This window comes from Tiliqua scincoides, chromosome 3 (assembly GCF_035046505.1).
Source record: "Tiliqua scincoides isolate rTilSci1 chromosome 3, rTilSci1.hap2, whole genome shotgun sequence".
Lineage (NCBI taxonomy): Eukaryota > Metazoa > Chordata > Lepidosauria > Squamata > Scincidae > Tiliqua > Tiliqua scincoides.
The window spans coordinates 171,880,466-171,887,788 of record NC_089823.1 but is presented as its reverse complement, the minus strand read 5'-3'; the positions used below and the strand labels follow the sequence as shown (position 1 = coordinate 171,887,788).

Sequence of the window (7,323 nt, the reverse complement as noted above, 5' to 3'; positions counted from 1 at the left end):
TTCCCAAAGTTTTTCTCAGACATTGAACACACTAAGTGTTGGTGGGAGTGGGGCCTGGGGCTGGAGGGGGTGTTCCAAATGCACCGCAGCGATTGCAGCACCAAGGGGATCCAGGGGTTTCCCCCCTTACCTGGAGGGTTGTGCTGGCTTTGGGGAGGGTCCAGGAGGCCCACAGTCCCCATTGTGGGACTCCCCAAAGTTTGAAATCACTCTCATCAGCTATCGGAGTGCACTATCAGTTTTTGCGTGAAAACCAGAAGTATGCTTCAATCAGTGATCAGAATGATTTCAAGCATTGGGGAGGTCCACAGAGAAAGCTGTGGGCCTCCTGGACCCTCCCCAAGGCCAGTGAGACCCTTCAGGTAAGGGGGAAATCGCCTGAGTCCCCGCGGTGTGTAGCAGTCCACCCATTACTGGGCTACTCCCCTTAAGGGGGAATGACCCACTTCCTGTTCCCATGGTGGGTTATGACCCACCACTTTGGGAACCGCTGCTCCAGATATTATTAAAGCAAGCTAGGGTATAAAAGGCATGCAAAAATATAATAGATTGTAAAAAAAGTGCTAAATGTGTTTCAAATGAATTCAAGCAGTATGCTTTTCTTTCCATAGCCTGCTTGTGCACTACAAAGAGCCTGTAAAAGTAACAAAGAATGTCTTTTGCTGTCCTGCACAGGATTTGTTAATTAAATGTACATTTATTTATTTTATTGGTTTAGGTTACATGCCTCGCAGTTGGTAACGTTCAGGTTTTGGAAACATTATGGTTCAATCCAATAGTGTAGCCAGAGGGGAATGTTTGTGGTAAGTACAGCAGGTGTTGTAACATGCCTTGTAAGTGGCCTCTCCCACTTGCCATCAGAGCCATTGGGGCACCAACAGCAACACGCAGGCACTCATTGATTTGGCCATTTGCTGCCCTGATGGCTCCGACAGCAAGTGGGAGGGGTTGCTTACACGGTGTGTTGCAGCACCTGCTGTATTTACTGCACCCCATTAGGGGCAGCAACTGTTACCCTGCACATGCCTGATCTCATCTGATCTCAGAAACTAAGCAGGGTCAGGCCTGGTTAGTACTTGGATGGGAGACCGCCTGGGAATACCGGGTGCTGTAGGCTTATACCATAGTCTTTTGAGACTGAAGGTTGCCAACAACCCCGTTAGGCTACTAGTTCAGTAATTTAGGATGATTCTGTGCAACACTGCTTAGTGCCTGCAAAAGGAGAAACATCCAATAGTTTGTGTCCTTAGAAACTAAGGATTTTGTTCTCCGCTGAGATGACATTTTCTGTCACATTTAAACTCCAGCAGCTCTCAGAAAATGGGAGGGAGAACCCTCTAAAAGCATGCCAGAAATGAAAAAGAAAAGGGAGGCTGTAGGATAGTTAAGATATAAAAGTTTTGATAGAAGCTCAGTTCATCTTGCCATAACAGAGGGCACAATATATGGCAGAGAGGCTAGATGGGAACATCAGGAGAGTGAACAAGCAGTGAGCACAGTCGATAAAGCCACAATGAATGATAATGACAGGCAATAAAATACCCTTTTAAAAATCCAGTAAAGGATAAAGACTGTAGACTACAGCACTGAGTGGCAACACTAGAGCAGCCTATCAGCAGATTAGCATATAGCATGGCAAGAAGGCACAACTAAAAATTATTCAATCATACCTAATGTTTGCTGTGAATCAAGGCCAAGCATGCAATCAAAAGCAAATTTTTAAAAAAGGTATATATAATTCAGCAGTATAGAAGATTGAAAGACAGTACAATGCCAGACATTTAAACTCTTTTAACCCACAGTTCCTGTGTTCATTAATAGAGCCATAATAAGCAAACAAAGCAACCTGTTGCTGGTGGGAATACAGAAGGAGGGCAAATTGACCAACCTTTGCAGAAATGTTAATCTCTTATGAAAGACCCTTAATAGCATCACCACAGTTAAGATGCAACCAGCAAAGTCCTGGATCTTGTCCTGTGAAAGCCTCATGAAAGCACATTGGATTTTGAAAAAGCATGGAATCAAGCTATTGACGCTATTTGAAGATGGTATCATCAAGCATACAAATAAATTGACCTTGACTTTGTTGGTTTAATTCACACTGGAAACAATTGTCAGCGTAGCTTCTGCCACACCCACAAATTTTTCTTATGTAGTATAGCCCCCTTCAGTTCAACCAGCTCATAGGTCTATATATACTTATGTTCCTAAGGGCCCAATCCTAACTCAAAGCACAGTGGCACCAGCACAGGCTCCACTGTATCCTGTGGGCAGTTGGAGACCATGTGGCGGAGTAGAGAAGTAAGGAGCAAAAATTCTTTTTTACTTTCCCTACTCTGTGTCCACATGGCCTCCAATGGGCCTAGGTGGATCTGTGCCAACTATTTTGCTAATGCAAGTCCAGGCAGACCCCAAGGGGGTGAAATGATAGTCAGGATACTGGCAGAGAAGACTCCACCGATAACGACCCCAGCATGACCCGTGAGGCCCAATCCCTCCCTGAGCCGCCCACCCTGCCTCCACCAGTGGCTTACCAGCTCTGGCAGGTGCAGGAAGCTCCAGTGGCAAGGCTGCAGCACTGCCATCTTTTGCAGCAGAACACGCAAAATGCTTGCTGATGGCATGCTGTGCCATCAGCAGCCATTTTACGACAGTGGAACACTGTTTTGCTGGCAGAAATGCCTCTATACACTGGCCTAATTAAGAACTAGCTGACAATCTCTGTTATGCCTTTGTTGCTGGACTGTACCATTTTAGAGTGCAGGTTGGCATCTGAATGTTTGAAATGCTTGTTATGTTACGGAAAAGACAACAACCAAAACAATAAGTTTCTAGGTTGCTTCCAGATTTGAGTGTTTAGTTCAGGATTGCCACACATTGTTCACACTTTTAGTTGGTTCATAGTGACACCATCTACCCATCATCCATCTGTGGTCCATTGGACGTTTAGCCCATGGTTAAATCATTACATGCATTAAAATGGGGGGAAAAACTGTTAATGAATGTGAGATATAGCCACAGGGCATGTTCACCTGTTCAGGTGAACAGCTGACAGATGTCATATGAACAGGCCACAAAATGTGTGAACCATATGCAAAAATCCCTGATGGAAAGTACCTGCAAGTGCCCCTAGAAAACTGCCCAGAGTTGCCTGAGAGGAAGTTTCTAACAGCTAAAGAGCACTTTATATTACTGCATAAGGTTGTTAACATGTTTTTTTTGTTTAAGTGGGTTTTTCCAAACCACCTTTTGCTTAGCAGATAACATATTGTTTCTTCATTCATGCTGTTCATGGTCAGACCAGCCATGAGGCAACTGGATACAGGTTGCATCAAGGGCAGATGGCAGGGGGTAGATTTGGGGTAACCTTCACTCTGAATCTGCCACCACCTCTCTCCAGCCTGCCATGGATGTGAGCTGCTTTCTTACCCTGCTCTGTCACAGTGGCTTAGCTATAGCGTATTGGACACCAAGGGCAGACTGCTCAAAGTGAAAGGTAGAGCTCAGCTCTGCCTTGAGATCTCCTGGTGGAGGCCAGGTCTACCTTTTCCTTTAAGAAGCTGGAAGACCTGGTGTCCACCAGGAGATCTCAAGATGCAGGCCAGGTCTACTCATAGCTTTGAGTGGCCAGTAGACCCGACTTTCACCAGCAGATCTCAGAGTAGAGGCCATGTCTACCCTTTGCTTCAATCAGCTACTCAAAGTTAAAAGTAGAGTTGGCCTTCACCTCCAGATCCTCTGGAGAGGCCAGGTCTGCCAGTCGTGGTCTGCCAGATGTTCAGTGGCAGATGTTCAGTGCTACATTTTACACCCCAGGTCTGCCAGATGTTCTGTGGCACATTTTACACCCCAGGTGTACCTGACACCTGAGGCAGGCCACCCCCCTCTGGGCCATGCTTGCTAAGCTACTTCTCTATCATGGGGTTTTTGCAAATCCGAAGACTTCCAGTTTATTAGAGGGACCACACAAATGTGGTCTTTGCAAATAAAATTGAAAGTCCTGGCTTTTCGACAACTACATAACGGAGCACAGTAAGGGGTTTTTCCCCCAGCGTGCTGGGGCAGAGGTGGACCTGAAGTGGCATTGGGCAGCGTTCCCCATCACACTGCTCCTGATGCTGTCAGTATGTTTTAAAGATAATCCAATGCAGGAAATCATTGAAGCCAATAGATAAATAGGAATCCCATGGAGAGCTGTGTACTAAAATGATTAAGTGTTTCAAATCCCAACAGATTCCCGGCTTTGAGAGTGCAGCTAAGAAAGAGCACACATTTACTCAAATGGGATTAATGTTCAAGAAGTGTTCTAGTCTCTGAACAAACATGTAATTATTAAATAATACAATGCTGTAGCTCTCTAAGTGTTTATTCATCAAAGACAAAATACATATATCCTGTTTCCTCTGTTCATAATTCCAACTACAAAAATGCTTTAGAATAACTACATGCAAAATCAAATGCAATTTTAAAAAATTAAAATTAATCAGATTTCTAAAAGTAGTGTTGAATATAATTGGCTGGCTCATGAAGAGGTTATTCATATGAGCTATGAGCTGAGGAAAAGAAACCTGTACATGAATTGCCCCAGAGTAGAGAGGCCCTCATCCTGTGAAGAACAGCCAACCTTGTGCCTGGATGATCCAGGGGACAGTGGAAAGTCCAGACGTATAGCCATACATCAGCTATATGGTGCAAGCAGCTGCTCACCCCAACAGGGACAGCTGGAGTTCTCAAGACTATGGGGCTGCTGCTCTGTCGGGGCACCCATTCCTGGGCCACTCAAGAAGGAATAGCCCATTTCCAGATCCCTGGTGGGTCACAACCTACCAGTATGGTAACCACTTTTTTAGGTTAATAGCATAAGCATTGGCCATCACAATAACCTAAAAAACATAAACAATAACCTAAAAACTATATAAATTCATCAAGAAGAGGCTATTTATGGAGAACAGAGCCTGTTAACTAGGATAGCAAGAATGGAAAATAGTAAAAGGGGAGGACTTCTTATTACTACATAAGGAATACAAAACACAAGTGATGACCATTGCTGTATTTTCTTAATTAAGAACTTTTCTGAGACATCTGAGTAGACACTGGTGGAGATAGTTTTTATTGGGCTGTGCGATGCTGGGGCCCAAGGGTCCAGAGGTATCCAGAGTATCTCACGTCATGGAGAGTACAATTAGTATGATCCCCAAGATTAAACAGCTTGGACCTCACTTCCTTTCAACATAGTTGGTTCCCAAGCCAAGCCACTGAGCGCTTTACATAAGAACATAAGAACATAAGAACATAAGAACAGCCCCACTGGATCAGGCCATAGGCCCATCTAGTCCAGCTTCCTGTATCTCACAGCGGCCCACCAAATGCCCCAGGGAGCACACCAGATTACAAGAGACCTCATCCTGGTGCCCTCCCTTGCATCTGGCATTCTGACATAACCCATTTCTAAAATCAGGAGGTTGCGCATACACATCATGGCTTGTACCCCGTGATGGATTTTTCCTCCAGAAACTTGTCCAATCCCCTTTTAAAGGCATCTAGGCTAGACGCCAGCACCACATCCTGGCTTTCCCCCCATCTCCTCTGTGCCTTCAACCTCTCCACTTCCAAGGCTCCGGCTGCAGGTAGGGGTAATTACTGGGTCTCTTCATTCAGTATTTCACCCAGACCTTCCAGGGTTTGCTGGGGATAACACAATTCCCTCTCAACCAATAAGCACATACTCCATGGTTTTATTTAGAAGGTTTATTAGGGTTTTTCGCTGTTAGTAATAGGTAGATTCCTCCACCCACCCAGGACTGAGGCTTTCAAAGGAGAGTTCCAAAACAGTGAGGGAGTACATACATTCAAAGCAGCAGGAAATAATAAATTAACTAGCTACTTACTAAGGGTGACATTCTCAGAGTTCCGCAGTACAGGATTGTTGTTCAGTCAGGCAAAGCATTCTGCCACACTCCAGGCTCAAATAGGCTGCCTACACACTCTATAGGTTGTCACTCCCACTTATATAGTGAAAACGCTTGTGGGTCCAATTCAATTAAAAAAATCCTAATTTTTGCTGAGTCACAATCTGCCCACCCATTGCCACAGCAGGTAGCCTTCTCCAAATCAGATCTCTGGCATCAGAGATCCCCAAATCAGATATCCAAATTGACAGCACCTGGACACTGTCCTTGCACACCCAGTTACCTGCTGGGTTCCTCCCCTTAGGTTCCTAGCTGTAACTTTCTGTCCTGGCATCTCCTTTGGCAATTTTATTCCTCCGGCTGGACAAACCCTTGACTCTTCTGCTAACTTCAAATTGTTTGTTTCAAACTGGATTTTACAAAAAAGGACTTTTACCTTTCAATGCACCTGGATCTATCAGAAGGGAGCATCACACTTCAAAGCAGCAGCCCCAGTTCCATTCACTTCCTTACGGAAATGTGACATGAGGGAGTGAGGAAGAGCCCACTACTGTGACAGGCTGATGCACTTCTTAGCTTACCCAGCAGGAGAATTCTTATATTCCTAACTGCAACAGCTGACTGTGCCCCTGCCTTCACTCCCCTCATTTCCCCCCTTGTATCAATATCAGGAAGAACTGTTCAGACATTTACCTCAATGGAGGAAGCCATGTGAGTGAAACCCTGTCCCCACCCTAACACATTCCTGAAGCCCCACCTGAAGTCTGTGTCTGAAGTCACAAAAATCCCAGGAGTGATCTTCATTATGATCTACGTGAGTTGTGTGTGTGTGTGTGTGCTGGGTTGGTTAATAGGGCTTTGGGAGAGTGCCAGCATGGAGCTGGGTAGGGCATGATATGAATAATGATAAATAACCCATTTTGTATCCAAAAGGGCCACATGTAGTCAGTTCTTTTGTAACTGACTACCTTTTAGGAAGGTGTCATAGCAATTGTTGCCTTTTTGTGGCGAGTGCTGTATTTGGAGTTGTCCTTCTTTCTTCTTGTGCATTGTCTTGTATAGAAAAATCATTTTTGCTTAGGATTAGGTTTTCTGAGGATTGTTTTTCTCAGAGGACTGGAACTTCCTCCATGTCTCACATGTAAAACTCCATGTGATTCAGACAAGTCAAGAGTGTGGTAGAAGAACAGACCTTTAAACTGCACAGCCTTGTTGCCAACATATCATGCAAAATCTAACTAGGACATTCTCTGCACATGTATGCAGTTTTGTCCACATCATTTATGAGGAAGTATGTACAATTTCCAAGAAAACAAAGGACAAGGGAATAGTGAAGAGAAAAGCCAGTTCCTCTACCATTCACACTCTGAATGAATGGGGAATTTGCACTCTATCTTATTCATTAAATTGGAAA

General features: G+C 44.6%; 1 pseudogene; it reads left to right on the top strand.

Moving 5' to 3' along the window:
* The first annotated feature begins 1,000 nt into the window (after positions 1-1,000).
* LOC136646461 (5S ribosomal RNA) lies at positions 1,001-1,117 on the top strand (annotated as a pseudogene).
* Positions 1,118-7,323: the final 6,206 nt, after the last annotated feature.